This window comes from Hyperolius riggenbachi, chromosome 5 (genome assembly GCF_040937935.1).
Source record: "Hyperolius riggenbachi isolate aHypRig1 chromosome 5, aHypRig1.pri, whole genome shotgun sequence".
NCBI lineage: Eukaryota > Metazoa > Chordata > Amphibia > Anura > Hyperoliidae > Hyperolius > Hyperolius riggenbachi.
This window is the reverse complement of record NC_090650.1, coordinates 50,646,445-50,662,437: the sequence shown is the minus strand read 5'-3', so window position 1 is coordinate 50,662,437 and position 15,993 is coordinate 50,646,445. Positions and strand designations below refer to the sequence as shown.

The window sequence follows — 15,993 nt, the reverse complement described above, 5'->3', positions numbered from 1 at the left end:
CATTCAGTTTTCACAGAGGTGACAGTTTATAACTTGCCACTATCAGATAGTGGTTGGACAGTGTACTGGTTAAGGGCTCTGCCTCTGACACAGGAGACCAGGATTTGAACCTTGACTCTTCCTGTTCAGTAAGCCTCCACCTATTCAGTAAGGAGACATTGAGCAAGACTCCTTAAAGTGAAATTTAAAACAAAAAACAGATACTTACCTAAGGAGAGGGAAGGCTCTGGGTCCTATAGAGCCTTCCTGTTCTCCTCCCTGTTCCCTCGTTCCCCTGCAGGCTTCTCGGTTCAAATCTCCCGCCGCGGAAGACTTCAGCAGTCTTCAGAAGCACTCAGGATTCCGAAGACGGGCAGCTCTGTTCTGTGCATGCGTGAATGCGCAAGAGAGGGCATGCGCTATTTCAGAGCAGCCCGTCTTTGGAAGCTCGAGTGCTTCCGAAGACTGCCGAAGCCAGCCCAACCCAGAAGAGAGCAGTCTACGACCAATGGGGAATGGGGATGCCTGCGGGGGAATGTGGGGACCAGGAGGAAAACGGGAAAGCTCTATAGGACCCAGAGCCTTCCCTCCCCTTAGGTAAGTATCGGTTTTTTTTTTTATTTCATTTCAGACTCACTGTGTTTCTGCAGACGGAGTGGTTAGGGTTAGGCACCACCAGGGGGAGTGGTTAGGGTTAGCCACCACCCAGGCGGCAGTTAGTTTTAGGCGAGACAAGGGGCTGGTAGGGTTAGGCACCACCAGGGGGGTGATTAGAGTTAGGCACCACCGGGTGGGGGGTTAGGTAAAACCGAGGGGGGTGGGTGGCTAGGGTTAGGCACCAACGGGGGGGGGGGGGGTAGGGGGTTAGGGTTAGGCACCACCAGGGGAGTGGTTAGTTTTAGGCACCACCAGTAGGTGTTCTGTGTGAGAGTAGGGTTGAGTTAAGCTGTACTGATTTTTAACGTTAATATATTTTCGGTATTATCTTCCATGGCAGCTCTGATGATGCCATATTTGCGGCGAAACTAGTCAGCAAACTACACCCCGCACTGTCACCCATCAACAATCAGCACTGCCTGACCTGATACCACTGATCCTCTACACGGCATAGTGGAGCCTGCCATTCAATCCAGGATGGATAGGGAACGCAAGAACGTGATTGCAACAGCTACAGTTCTGTGCTCTACATAATCGGGTAATACTGTTTCATGCTTTTATGGACATTGCTGATGCGGTACAGTCAGAGGCGGGACAAGGTCCTCCAGCACCCAAGGCTGAGACACCAAAGTGCGCCCCTCCATCCCTGTCACCCCAGCCGTCACACACTGATTGCTATTAGACTAAGAGGCGCCACAGGGGGCCCACAACCCCCCCAACACCTTAATATCTAGTTATCTGGCTTGCAGTCACTGCTATGTATCCCCTTTTCTTATTTCTTTCTGCTTCAAACACAATTAGGAATGACAGCTGAATTAATTGTGCGCCCCCTCCTACACTGCTCCCTGAGGCTGGAGCCTCTCCAGCCTATGCCTCGGCCCGGCCCTGGGTACAGTCACCTTGTTCATGCGACCTGTAATATCAATGATTCATATATTGAGGGATTTGTGGCTGCGATTTGGCCCCTAAGGATTTGTGTGTTCAAGCATCACATTGATTGTCGATTTGGATTAATCTAAGGATGTTTGCTTGCGTTTGGGCCGTTATTAGAACTAGATATATAGCTGTTTGGTGAACTTTACATGCTATAGTTCAGCGGTATCAAAGAACTATTTAACATCAATCCAATAGAAGCTTTCTTTATGGTTTTGCATAATAACCAGTGTCTGTCTTGGGAAGAATTGAAAAAGTTTCAAGCTCTTTGTACTTCAGTAGGGACGCCCAGTTTATATTGGACATATCGCAGGCAGTTTAGTTGTGGGCAGTTGCTTTGTGGGGAATTTCATGCCATGATGAGGGGGGGGGTTTGTTATGTTTTTATGAGGGTTTGGATATGGGGTGGGTGGGTGGCAAGTGGGTATAAGTGAAATTTGTAATTTTTTAGTCTTTTGCTCTGCATAAAATTTGAGGTTTGATTATATACTGTATGTGATTTTGAGTAATTTGCTGAGGTGTCCTGTGGGGGATTAATGCCTGAGAGGTGTGTTGTTTTTTATTATCTTCCATGTTTTTAAAGCGGTATTTATCGTTAACCAAGTTCGACAACGATGTTTATCTTTATTAAGATTTCGTTATCGAACTACGCCATTTCGTTATCGCTCCTTTTTCCTTGTGCCCTTTTTTCATGCACGCGTGGTAAGGGTTAGGCACCACCGGGGAAAGGGGGTGGTTAGTTTTAGGCACCACCAGGGAAGTGGTTAGTTTTAGGCACCACCAGGGGAGGGTTCTGTGTGAGAGTAGGGTTAGGGTAAGCTGTATTGTTGAATTACGTAACGATTTTTAACGTTAATATCTTTTCATTATTATCTCTCGTCTGTTTTAAAACGGTGTTAATCGTTAACCAAAGTCAACGGTATTTATCATTAACCAATAAACCGTTGTTTATAATTCCAAAAACTCAGTGGGAAGTGGCGCTAGTGGGCTTTCTCAGCTGCACTATTCCAAAAGGGGATTCCACAAACCTTTCAATTGAATAAATGTAAAAGAAGGAACATGCGCTTCTAAAATATCAACTACTTTTTAATCAGATAATTGTATGAGTCAACAAATCAATATAATTTAAAAGGATCCTATACTTATAAAAGCAATCCACAATCACCCCACCATCACATTCACACAATCATACACTATGCGTGACCTGCCGCATATAGCCTTCCAGCACCAAGAAAAATTTGTTTAATTTCCAGGATGCAGTTCACTTTTGCAAAAAAAGGGAAGCTCAGGTTGCAGCGTTACAACGAATAAAACTTGCGAGTCCTTCAAAAAAAGACCCAGTGTGTCCACAATGGCAGGTAGAAAAATTTCATATACTCTCCACCGTTATAGAAAAAAACTCCAGGATTAATCCTCCCAAGGTTGTGATGTGGTCTATAATGCGCTTCTTAGTTATATATAAAATTGCTCATATCATTGATCCACTCAAGGTACCTTAAGTTAGATGATCAGGTCCTGCGTAGCTAAAAACTCCACAACTCTCCGTCTAGATTGCGGGGATACCCGGCGGCCTACGTCACTTCCTTCTGGCAATCCCAGTGGTGACGCTCGCTCTTCCGGGATCTTCGCTTGTAGTGTCTTTGTAATCGGTGACGTCACCTTAAAGATATAGGAGCTCTTTTTCGAAGTGCAGCCGCTAAGCGCTTCTACGGCTCACAGCTCTTAAATATCTTGACACATAGAAGACAGAGTCAATATCTTCACCTCTACGCGTTTCAGCTAAATAACGTTAGCCTTCTTCAGGAGGAACAGTTGCCATTTGGGACCTCTCATGTTATATAGACCATCTGATTCAAGTAACCACCTCTGCAGGGGAGTTTCCTCCCATAATTTCATATGCAAATTTCTCCATTCCCCCTGGCTGTTAACCCTTTCCATACCCACATTCTCTCTCACATTCACCCAAATTACATCAAGGGATTGCCATACAGTAAAAAATTAATTTATTCATTAAAAAATGCAAATGTTTCCATTTCATTATTTAAACCTTTAGGAATCAAAGTGTCCAATTGGAAGATCCACTTTGATTCATTTCTTGACATTTTACGGATGTAGTCTCCTCCCCTTGGATCTTTTTTAATAATTTCTAGGCCCCAAAAAGTCGTTCCCCTCAGAGATCCCCCGTGTTTTTCTTTGAAATGGTTAGATAATGGGGTTTTCATGTTTTTCTTCATGATATTTTTGCAGTGCTCACCTATACGTGTATGCAGGGCCCTCTTGGTTCTACCTACATATATTTTATCACAGGGACACTGGATACAATAAATAACTCCCTTTGTGTTACAGGTTATTGAGTCCTTAATTTTATATGTTATTCCGGCTTCTGTAATAACCTCTAATATCCTGCCAGGGTTATGAGTGACTCTACACCCAGTACATATTCCACATCTCTTGAAGCCCTTTTTCCCATTTGCCTCTTCTGGAAAATTCTGCTTTTTCTCATTGGCAGCTGTGGCAATTGATAGCCCTATATTTGGTGCCCTCCTAAAAATTAATTTGGGTGTGTTTGGCAGTAAATCGCCTAGAATTTTATCTTCCCTCAATACACTCCAGTGTTTTTCTACTATTTTTGCAACCAATCTAGATTGGGAAGTGTATTGAAAGATCATGGAAAAATCCACGTTATTGTTTTCAATCCTACTCTTTGATGCCAGTAGATCTTTCCGTCCCTTTCTATCTACCATATTTTTTGACTTCATAATCATATTTTCAGGGTACCCCTTTTCTAGAAGGCAGTCCACGAGACCCCGCGCTTCAATGTCATATTCCACTTTATCTGTACAATTGCGTCGGAGTCTCGTGAACTGTCCCCCCGGTACACTATTTAGCCAGCGGGGTAAATGACAGCTGCTATAAAGAATATAGCTATTTACATCAACAGCTTTTTGGAATGTTCTGGTTTTCAATCTTCCTGACTCAACGTATATCTCTAGATCAAGGAAATTGACACTGTGGTCACTAATATTCGCAGTTAATTTTATATTCCAATTATTAGTGTTAATGGTTTCTATAGACTTCTCTAATGAGTTCCGATCTCCATGCCAGACCAGCAGAATGTCGTCTATAAAACGACGCCATAGGACCCGGCCCGCACCGAGACCCAGATCTCCATAGACGTGCTGGGTCTCCCAATAAGACATAAATAAATTTGCATAGGCAGGTGCGAACCGGGTCCCCATCGCAGTTCCGCTGGTCTGCAGGTACCACCCCTCACCATATAGGAAATAATTATGTTCAAGAATGAATCTAATCGCATCCAAAATAAAATCTGCCTGTACTGGGTTCATTGTATCATCACCATCCAAAAAGTATTTAACTGCTTCCAGTCCCTTCTGATGGTCAATTATGGTGTAAAGTGATGTAACATCTAAAGTACACAGCAGCCAATCTTCTTCCCATTCCAAATGTTCCAAAATCTTTAAGGCATGTTTAGTGTCTTCCAGATAAGCTTCAGTCCTCTTAGTGTATTTCTGCAAAAAAGTATCTACATATCTGGAGAGATTTGAGGTGAGGGACCCTCCCCTGCAGAGGTGGTTACTTGAATCAGATGGTCTATATAACATGAGAGGTCCCAAATGGCAACTGTTCCTCCTGAAGAAGGCTAACGTTATTTAGCTGAAACGCGTAGAGGTGAAGATATTGACTCTGTCTTCTATGTGTCAAGATATTTAAGAGCTGTGAGCCGTAGAAGCGCTTAGCGGCTGCACTTCGAAAAAGAGCTCCTATATCTTTAAGGTGACGTCACCGATTACAAAGACACTACAAGCGAAGATCCCGGAAGAGCGAGCGTCACCACTGGGATTGCCAGAAGGAAGTGACGTAGGCCGCCGGGTATCCCCGCAATCTAGACGGAGAGTTGTGGAGTTCTTAGCTACGCAGGACCTGATCATCTAACTTAAGGTACCTTGAGTGGATCAATGATATGAGCAATTTTATATATAACTAAGAAGCGCATTATAGACCACATCACAACCTTGGGAGGATTAATCCTGGAGTTTTTTTCTATAACGGTGGAGAGTATATGAAATTTTTCTACCTGCCATTGTGGACACACTGGGTCTTTTTTTGAAGGACTCGCAAGTTTTATTCGTTGTAACGCTGCAACCTGAGCTTCCCTTTTTTTGCAAAAGTGAACTGCATCCTGGAAATTAAACAAATTTTTCTTGGTGCTGGAAGGCTATATGCGGCAGGTCACGCATAGTGTATGATTGTGTGAATGTGATGGTGGGGTGATTGTGGATTGCTTTTATAAGTATAGGATCCTTTTAAATTATATTGATTTGTTGACTCATACAATTATCTGATTAAAAAGTAGTTGATATTTTAGAAGCGCATGTTCCTTCTTTTACGTTGTTTATAATTATTGAGATTTTGTTATCCACCGGCGCCAATTCGTTATCCAGCCGGGCCCTTTTTTCCTGGTGCCCTTTTTTAATGCACCCTAACCACCCCCCTGGTAGTGCCTAACCCTAACCACCCCCCAGGTGTTGCCTAACCCTAACCATGTCCAGGTGGTGCCTAACCCTAACCACCACCCCTGGTGGTGCCTAACCCTAACCACTCCCCCTGCAGAAACACCCTTACACACATAGAAATATATTTGATAATGTAAAATCTGTTCATACAAACGAAATAATGTGACAAAAAGCTTCTAAAACCATAACATACAGTATTTCAAAAACTAATGTTGTTACGATATTTATCGGGTGCCCTTTTTCTGCTATGGGCGCCGTATTAACAATAAAAGCATTAGAGACTATGGCAGCGTCCTTTTCATCCATTAGCCACCGGCGCCCTTTTTTACTGCTATCGGTTTAGGTTAGGCATCAGGAAGAGGATTTTAGGGTTAGGAACCACTGGGGGTCTTAGGGTTAGGCACCACCAGGGGGGTCTTAGGGTTAGGCACCACCAGGGGGGTCTTAGGGTTAGGCACCACCAGGGGGGTCTTAGGGTTAGGCACCACCAGGGGGGTCTTAGGGTTAGGCACCACCAGGGGAGTGTTAGGGTAAGGCACCACCAGTTGGGGTCTTAGGGTTAGGCACCACCAGGGAGGTCTTAGAGTTAGACACCACCAGGGGAGTCTTAGAATTAGGCACAAGCAGGGAAGTGTTAGGGTTAGGCACCACCAAAGGAGTCTTAGGGATAGGCACAAGCAGGGGAGTGTTAGGGTTAGGCACCACAAGGGAAGTGTTAGGGTTAGGCACCACCAGGGGAGTCTTAGGGTTAGGCACCACCAGAGGAGTATTAGAGTTAGGCACAAGCAGGGGAGTGTTAGGGTTAGGCACCACGAGGGGAGTGTTAGGGTAAGGCACCACCAGGGGAGTCTTAGGGTTAGGCACCACCAGAGGAGTATTAGAGTTAGGCACAAGCAGGGGAGTGTTAGGGTTAGGCACCACCAGGGAAGTGTTAGGGTTAGGCACCACGAGGGGAGTGTTAGGGTAAGGCACCACCAGGGGAGACTTAGGGTTAGGCACCACCAGAGGAGTCTTAGGGTTAGGCACAAACAGGGGAGTGTTAGGGTAAGGCACCACCAGGGAAGTGTTAGGGTAAGGCACCACCAGAGGAGTATTAGGATTAGGCACCACCAGAGGAGTATTAGGATTAGGCACCACCAAGCGAACACGGTAAATCCAGCGCTGGAGACTTGGGCGCAGCCGGCGCCACCATAGGCCGTAATAGGAACTACGGACCTAAAGTTGCTTTTAAAACAACAATTCGGCTTCCAGCAATTGCTGGAAGCCGAATTATTTAATTCCCTCACTATCCATGTCGGCCTGGAGGGGGAATAGTAATTAACACGGCCCGGACTTGTACGGCAGCAGGATCAGCCATATACTGGCTGTGTCCTGCGCCCAAGTCTCCGGCGCTGTTCTCTCTCGTACGCCCACCAAGGGGGTCTAAGGGTTAGGCATCAGTAGAGGGACGGTTCTGTGTGAGACTAGGGCCAGATTTAGTTGTAGTAAAATATCGGTAATATTCATTTTCATTTTTATAGACAATATTTTCAGATTTTATTACATGAAGAAACAATAAAATATGGTTATGGACAATATTATAACATTTTGGCTATAACCCGCACCCTTTTTTCCCGGAGCAGTGCTTTTCAGCTCTGCTAGATTTGGGCGCAGCCGGCCCTTCCATAGACTTCAATAGGAATCATTCCTATTGAAGTGCTCAGTGAGTAACGTCGGCTCCGTCAGAAGACTGAGCCGACGTTGCTTAAAAACATAATAATTCGGCCTCCAGCAATCGCCGGAAGCCAAATTATTTCATTCCCCCACTATCCATGTCGGCCTGGAGGGGGAATAGTAATTAAATCGGCCCGGACTTGTGCAGAAGCAGGATCAGCTATATACCGCTGTATCATGCGCCCAAGTCTACCGGCGCCAATTTCAAATGTACTCTTTTTTCCAGGCTCCCTTATTTGATGCATGCGTTACGGGTAACCATTAAGGATTGAAACGTTCAGCAGCGTTAAAGTGCTGGTACACATGCCAAATACTCAGCACTGTATCAGCCAAGTCAATAAAAATGAAGGACCGCCAATGAGGCTGTAACTATGCAGGTTATACGGTTTCTTTTTTTGGAAGGCATTGCTGTATCTCCCATAATCTCTGCACGGAGATCTCCGGGAAGGCCCCGAAAATGAGTGCGGTGCGTTTCACTTGGGTGGAAACAATCTGCTTTATTCTTAGCTTGGGAAACGCTCCTTAGTTTCACTCTCATCATACGTTCCTCCTAATGATTTTGTCTGTTTAAGGAAGCCATTTGAAGTCTATAACATTTACATAATGGATAAAATCTCGTATAACGTGGATTGAATTCTTCAGCTAAATTAACAAAGAGGCAGCTCACCAGATGTCTCTGAGTAATATTAGGGATACATTATAAATTAAACTAGGCTTGTAATCTTAGCAAAGATTTGCAATGTTATTAACTGTGAAAAAAAAAATGCCCAAAATAAAAAGGTTACATCCAGGTATATAACTATAGAACATAATATACTCCACACAGTAGAGGACTCTGCTGAACACCATTCCGAGGCATGTGATAACTAAGGCTGCAACCAACACTTTAGGGGACTCCTCCCCCTCTACTAGGACCTGCACACCTACCCGTTTCGCACCAACTGGGGCTTCATCAGGGTGTGACTGGATATAAACCTGCCTTGCATTACTCTATTTGCTGCCTGGGGGCACCAAAGCAATGAAAGTCAATGGATATTTCACACTTATTGCTGTTTCCTGGGGTGCGCTGGAAGTATCCAAGGCAAGGCAAGGGCAATAGTCCTTGCAGATTTGAAAACTGAGTGATGCAATGTCATAAAAAAAGCTATATAACTGAAAATAAAAATATGAGACTTTTATTGCTATGTACAGTATGTTCTATTTATTAACTGTACTACACCACATACAATACATTGGCCCATATGCAATTCACTTTTTCTCCTATGTTCTCTCCTAAGTGATATTTTCCAAACTTGTCAATAAAATGCTTTTTGAATCTCAAGCAAGCAATAAAATACTTTAAATAGTTTTAATAGTACTTTTGCACCTACTTCTTGGTACTTTTTCAATTACAAAGTGCTGAAAAGTTGTTCTAAGGGCCCATTCACACTTGATTTTGCAAAACGCCGGCGATTTTTGCCGGCGTTTTGCAGGAGTGGTTTTTCCGCTATATCACGCGGAAAAATCACTGGACACTGTGGCGATTTTTCCGCGATTGCGTTTAGCGCTTCTGTAGCACTGAAAGGCGATCGTCAGGAATTCGCCTAAACATGGTGCAGGCGACGCATTTGCGTTTTGCATTTTTGGGCGATTTACGGCGATTAGCGCAAATCGCCCAAGTAAGAACGGCATAGACTTTTATTACACCAGCGCTTTGAAAAGTGCTAGCGTTTGAGCATTTTGCCAAAATCGCCAGCAAAACGCTCAAGTGTGAATGGGCCCTAAAAGTGGATGAAAAATTATCTCCTAGGAGAAAATGTAAATTGCATATGGCCCATTATATCATATTTTTTTTCTGTCTTCAGTGTCACTTTAAATTCCCAGATAACTGGGATTCTACTGTAGGCTATTTACTAAACAGCAATGTAAAAAAATAATGTGCCTTGCATTAAAACCACGGGAATTAGGTGTTAAAGTATGCATAAAAGCAGGAGTTGCAGCATAACACTGGTTTATGCCGCTACCCCCAAGTCAGCTTTATTTGAGGTAACAGAATGTGAACCAGAGACGGAGCACCCTCATGTATTTTACCATATAAATCAGTGGGAACATTAGAGAAAACACCTACCCTGCTCTCGGTTTCATTCTTTACTGTTCCGCTTGCTTCTTACCAGCCCTGATAAAATCCCTGACTGAGCATTCAGTCTGGCTTTGCTATGACTCAGCTATAATTATTCCTGAGCAGAGCCACAAGGGGGCAGGCTTGGACTTGAAAAGACATCATAGAACACAGACTCAGCTATAATGATTCCTGAGCAAAGCCAGACTGAATGCTCAGTTGGGGATTTTATCAGGGCTGGTAAGAAGCTGGCTGAACAGTGAAAAATGAAACAGAGAGCAGGGTAGGTGTTTTCTCTAATGTTCCCACTGATATATATGGTAAAATACATGAGGGTGTTTCCTCTCTGGTTCACTTTAAAGGACCCCCGAAGTGAATATAAACTGATGAGATAAACATTTGTATCTATCATCCTCCTATAAATTACTTTTTTTTAGCTAGCCCCCTTTTTATTGTATATTTAAATCTGCGTTTTTTATGTTTTTACTGTTTCATTGTCTCTGCTCAATGACACATTAATTGAAGTTTGCCAGAGCTTAAAAGCTATGAACTATTGACCCTTTTTATTTCTTCCCTGCTCTCAGATGCCATTTTCTGCTAGGAAAGTGTTTTATGGTTGTAATTCCTTATCGGTGAGGGTCACACTGTAGTCTAACCCAGTCTTGACTCAGACAGAAACTGTCACTTACATACCTGATGATTAACTCTTTCAGGCCGAGAAAGAAAGAAAGGAGCACAGCATAGTGTTTTGTGTGTCTGGCACTGTACATACACGTCTATCTTATCGTGTCACATGTCACCTCAGGTATCCTTTAATATCAGCCTGCAGATACAAGCTGATTGTTCCAGCATTCTGAGCATCATCCACGTTCATTCCCAAAAAAGCAGGGTTGAGAAGAACAGCACCATTTGCAGGAGACCGGAGTTAAACTTAAGCCAGGAAGCAATGTGGAAGTCTTGTTAAATTTGGCTGCAGCGGATTAAAGCCATTTCCTCAAATTAGCATAATTGCAGTTTCCAGTATAGCAGTGATTTTACGCCTTGGCTTGACTTATAATATAAAATTTTCTGTTCCAGAAACGGAGACTCTGCTAAAGTGGATTTGTTTCCTAATTTGGATAGTAGAATGTGCCCAATTCAAAATTATATGTATTTAGGGACTGAATAAACTAGATTTTTGGCTTTAATGAAAAAAATGATCAAATTCAATCAGAATGTTAAACTACTATAAAAATTTTTTTTATTACATTCGTTTAGCATAGTGACAACGCATTTCTCGGCGTAAGCCGCTTCCTCAGGTCAAATACGTGCCTTAAAACAAAACGAGGGATGGCACTCAGATCCAATAACATTGCAAATAAACATAACATGCAAAAAAAAAACAAAAACAAAAAACTGTTTGCTTTTAGATACATATCCACTGCATAATTAGACCAATAGCATGTTGAAAGGTTTTGATGTAAATGTATAAGGCCTATGCCATACAATTCTTCATGTACATTGCACCCAGGTAGCACTTCCATTATTATGCCTTTATGCTCATATATACTGTATATACATTCATTTTTAATAAAACAATGTTATATATATATATATATATATATATATATATATATATATATATATATATATATATATTGTGACAAAGTCGATACCCAGGAGGTGATCGATTTGTCCCAGGTTGTGTTGGATGGGAGGTACATTCCACCTGGGATCAGACGCTACATCCAGTAGCAGCTCCGGAATAAAAAGGTTTTGGCTGTCTGTCACATGGACAGAGGTTAAAAACCTTACTTGGGTCCGGAGCTGACCAGATGCAGAGTGGGCGGGCGCATCTGGTCGCCAGATCCTGGGTGGATCGATTGCTCTGTGTATGTGGGCTTCTGCTGGAGAAGGCTCACACAGGGTTAACAGAGCAGCTTTGAAAGGCTGGAGTAGGAGGAGAGAGAGTGGGTGTGACCAGCAAGGTCTGGAAGTCTGCTGAGAAAGACTTCACGTTTGATTCCAGGAAGCTGGTTTGCTCTGGAGAGAAAGTGCAGGCTGCACATGGAGTTTGGTGTGTTCCTGATATTGAAAGCTGAATGTAAGCTGCTGGCCTGGACTGGCCTTTTTGTTTTCATTTGAACTGTACTTTACAAACTGCCAAAAGACTGCTGTTTAAGAAGCCTGCTGTCCAATAAACTATTGTTTGTTTTGGAAAATACACCTGTCTGTGCTGCTATCTCCCGCTGAGTACTCACCATTTGCAGCTGATCCCTCACAATTGGTGGAGGATGCGGGCAACTTAGCATGCCTACAGCGACAGTGTGTTTGGCGCAAGAGTTAAAAATTTGAACAGCAGCATGGATGAAATGGTGAAGCAGCTGGTGTTGGCGAATGCGGCCTTGCAACAGGCTAATGCTGAGCAGCGGAAAACGAACACAGCCCTGCAACAACATACAGAGGCAGTACAGCAGCAAGCGGTTGCCCTGTGTGAGAGTCTGGCTGCAGCTGCGGAGGCCGATCGTCATACTGCTGAGGCTGACAGGAAAGCAGTGAGTGAGTTGGTGCAACAACTGGTGGCTCGGAACCAAGAGGGACAGCTGCTAGTACCTGGCAGTGGAGGCACCATCCGCGCAAGCCACTTCTTGCAGAAGCTGACTCCTCATGATGACGTCGAGGCGTTCCTCCATACCTTTGAGAGGACAGCGGAGAGGGAAGCCTGGCCTAAAACGCAATGGGCAGGATTGGTAGCGCCATTCCTGACTGGGGATGCTCAAAAGGCCTACTTCGACCTTGCCCTAGAGGATGCTAAAGACTACGACAAGCTGAAGGAGGAGATCCTGCGTAGACTTGGTGTCACCCCGGCGGTGCGAGCCCAGCGAGTTCACCAGTGGTCCTATTCAGCCGGATGCTCTCCAAGGTCCCAGATGCACGATCTAATCCACTTGGTAAAGAAGTGGTTGGAACCTGAGAAGTTAACAGCTCCGGAGGTCGTCGAAAGAGTTACCATTGACCGTTTCTTGCGCTCCCTACCGCCGGCTTTGCGAAGGTGGGTGAGTCATGCAGATCCACAGTCAGCTGATGAACTCATTGCGCTGCTGGAACGTTATCTGGCTGCAGAGGACTCTTTGGCTTGGGCCACAGGACAGCGCTCAGCTACCCGGAGACTGGCAGCACCCCAGGGAACTGGTAAGACAAAAGCTGACTTTGTGGGGGGTGTGGTCAGTGAGCCAAGCTCTGCAGGCCGAGGTCGACCAGGCACAATGGTAAGAAGTCGATCCCCGGTACAATGTTGGCAATGTAAAGAGTGGGGACATATTGCTGCTAACTGTCCTCAGGCAGTTGAACCCATGGAGTGCGATTACACTCGTCGCAGGTCCTTGTTTGCGCGACCTGTGTATATCGCAAGCTGTGACTCTCATTTGGCGGTGGTAAAAATTGCTGGAAAAACTGTCCAGGCTCTCTTAGACTCTGGTAGCTTGGTGACCCTGGTGCATTCCAGTTTAGTGGACCCGGCCTGGCTGGGGAATCGTCGGGTCACAGTACAATGTGTTCATGGGGACTCTAAACAATACCCCACTGCCCTTCTCACCATTGAAACAAACTGTGGACCTGCCACTCAGGAAATAGTGGTGAGCCCGAACTTGGCACATAGTGTCATCCTGGGGAGGGACTTTCCACTGTTCTGGAACTTGTGGGAAGGGGATAACTGTGGAGGCTCAAGAGAGCTGGAATCTAAAAATAATACAGAAATTGATGGTAATGAAATGTTTTCTCCCTTGGAGGTGTTTGCTGGGGACTCTGAGTTATCCCCAGAGACCTCTGAGGGCTCGGTCCTACCAGAGCTGGAGGTTTCTCGGGATAACTTTGGGACGGCCCAGCTAAGGGATCCTACGCTGGCAAAAGCGTGGGAAAATGTCAAGGTGTTGAACGGTGAACCCCAAGTGGTCAGGGCTGAGAAAGCATTTCCTCATTTGGCGGTACAATCAGACTTGCTGTACCAGGTTTGTAAAATTCAGGGTGAGGTTGTGGAACAACTCGTAGTGCCTAAGTCGTATCGCACAATGGTCCTAGACCTAGCGCACAAACATGCCCTGGGGGGACATTTGGGTACCGAAAAAACTAGGGACCGAGTCCTACAGCGATTCTTTTGGCCTGGGGTACATGGAGATGTAAAAGCTTACTGTGAATCCTGTCCCGAATGCCAAAGATGTGCTCCAGCTCCCCATTTTCGAAGTCCGCTCGTCCCCTTGCCCATTATCGAAGTTCCCTTCGAAAGGATAGCCATGGACCTAGTTGGGCCATTGGTTCGATCCGCACGCGGTCACCAATATATTCTGGTGGTAGTGGACTATGCCACTCGTTACCCAGAAGCGGTTCCCCTGAGAAATACGTCGTCTAAAGTGATTGCACGTGAGTTGTTCCACATGTTCACCAGAGTAGGTTTGCCAAAGGAAATTTTGACAGACCAGGGTACCCCATTTATGTCAAAATTGATGAAAGAAGTGTGTAAACTGATGAAGATCGATCAGATTCGTACTTCAGTGTACCACCCTCAAACGGACGGGCTTGTGGAAAGATTCAACAAAACCTTAAAAAATATGTTAAAGAAAGTAGTGGACAAGGATGGCAAAGATTGGGATTGCCTTTTGCCCTACTTAATGTTTGCAATTCGGGAGGTCCCTCAGTCTTCCACAGGTTTTTCGCCGTTTGAGTTGTTGTATGGGCGATGCCCACGGGGAATCTTGGATATAGCCAAAGAAACCTGGGAGCAAGAGGCCACCCCCTACAGAAGTATTGTTGAACATGTGTCTGGCATGCAAGATAGGATTGCAGCAGTGATGCCTTTAGTCAGAGAGCATTTGCAACATGCCCAGGAGGCGCAGTCTCGTGTTTATAATAAGTCAGCAAAGGTGCGAGCTTTCAGTCCTGGGGATCGGGTCCTGGTGTTGGTTCCCACGGTTGAAAGCAAGTTTTTGGCTAAGTGGCAAGGACCATATGAGATTATTGAGAAGGTAGGGGAGGTGAATTACCGAGTTTACCAACCTGGCCGGAGGAAGCCGGAACAGATTTACCATGTGAATTTACTGAAGCCCTGGAAAGAGAGGGTGGTTCTTGCAGCTTCCCAGGTTACTCAAGAATCCACCAAGGGTGGAATAGAGCTGGTACAGGTGGCTGAGGCGCTGTCTGTTTCACAGAAACGGGAGGTCCGAGAGTTCCTCTTACGGAATCGAGAGGTGTTCTCGGAACTTCCGGGTTGTACCCAAGTCATCAGGCATGATATTGTGACTGAGCCCCATGTACAGGTCCGCCTTAAACCTTATCGAATACCTGAAGCTCGCAGACAGGCCATAGCAGGGGAAGTAGAAAGAATGCTGGAACTGGGGGTTATTGAGGAGTCCAACAGCGAATGGAATAGCCCCATAGTTCTAGTTCCGAAGCCTGACGGATCCATTCGTTTCTGTAATGACTTCAGAAAATTGAATGAGGTGTCAAAATTTGATGCCTACCCTATGCCAAGGGTAGATGAGTTAGTCGAAAGGCTGGGCCCCGCAAGATATGTCACCACCTTAGATCTGACCCGGGGATATTGGCAGGTGCCCTTATCTGAATCAGCCAAGGAGAAGACAGCCTTCTCGACTCCCCAAGAGCTGTTTCAGTATGTCAGGATGCCGTTTGGGTTGCAAGGGGCCCCAGCCACCTTTCAAAGGATGATGGACAAGATCCTCAGGCCGCATCAGCGGTATGCTGCGGCTTATTTGGACGACGTTGTCGTCTTCAGTACAGATTGGGAAAGCCACCTTCCAAAAGTCCAGGCGGTCCTGGATGCCATTAGAAAGGCGGGGCTGACAGCGAACCCCAAAAAGTGTGCAGTAGGGTTGGAGGAGGCTCGTTACCTGGGGTACACAATTGGGAGAGGTCTGATTAAGCCCCAAGTGCAGAAAGTGGAGGCCATAAGGGACTGGCCTAGGCCTACCACGAAAAAGCAGGTCAGGACCTTCTTAGGTTTGGTGGGCTATTATAGGAGGTTCATTCCAAATTTTGCCACTTTGGCCACTCCCATTACAAACCTCACAAAAGGGAAAAGTTCCTCCA

The 15,993-nt window shown here is 45.2% G+C and overlaps 2 protein-coding genes across 6 annotated transcripts in view; one reads left to right on the top strand and one right to left on the bottom strand.

Moving 5' to 3' along the window:
• Positions 1–15,993, bottom strand: part of GPR158 (G protein-coupled receptor 158) — a 329,086-nt gene that overhangs the window by 106,226 nt on the left and 206,867 nt on the right. The window lies entirely within an intron of this gene.
• PRTFDC1 (phosphoribosyl transferase domain containing 1) overlaps positions 14,898–15,993 on the top strand; it is a 514,552-nt gene continuing 513,456 nt past the window's right edge. Inside the window, exon 1 of the mRNA XM_068235653.1 lies at positions 14,898–14,909. The gene's annotated coding sequence lies outside the window, so the exon portion shown is untranslated. The remainder of the gene's footprint in view (positions 14,910–15,993) is intronic.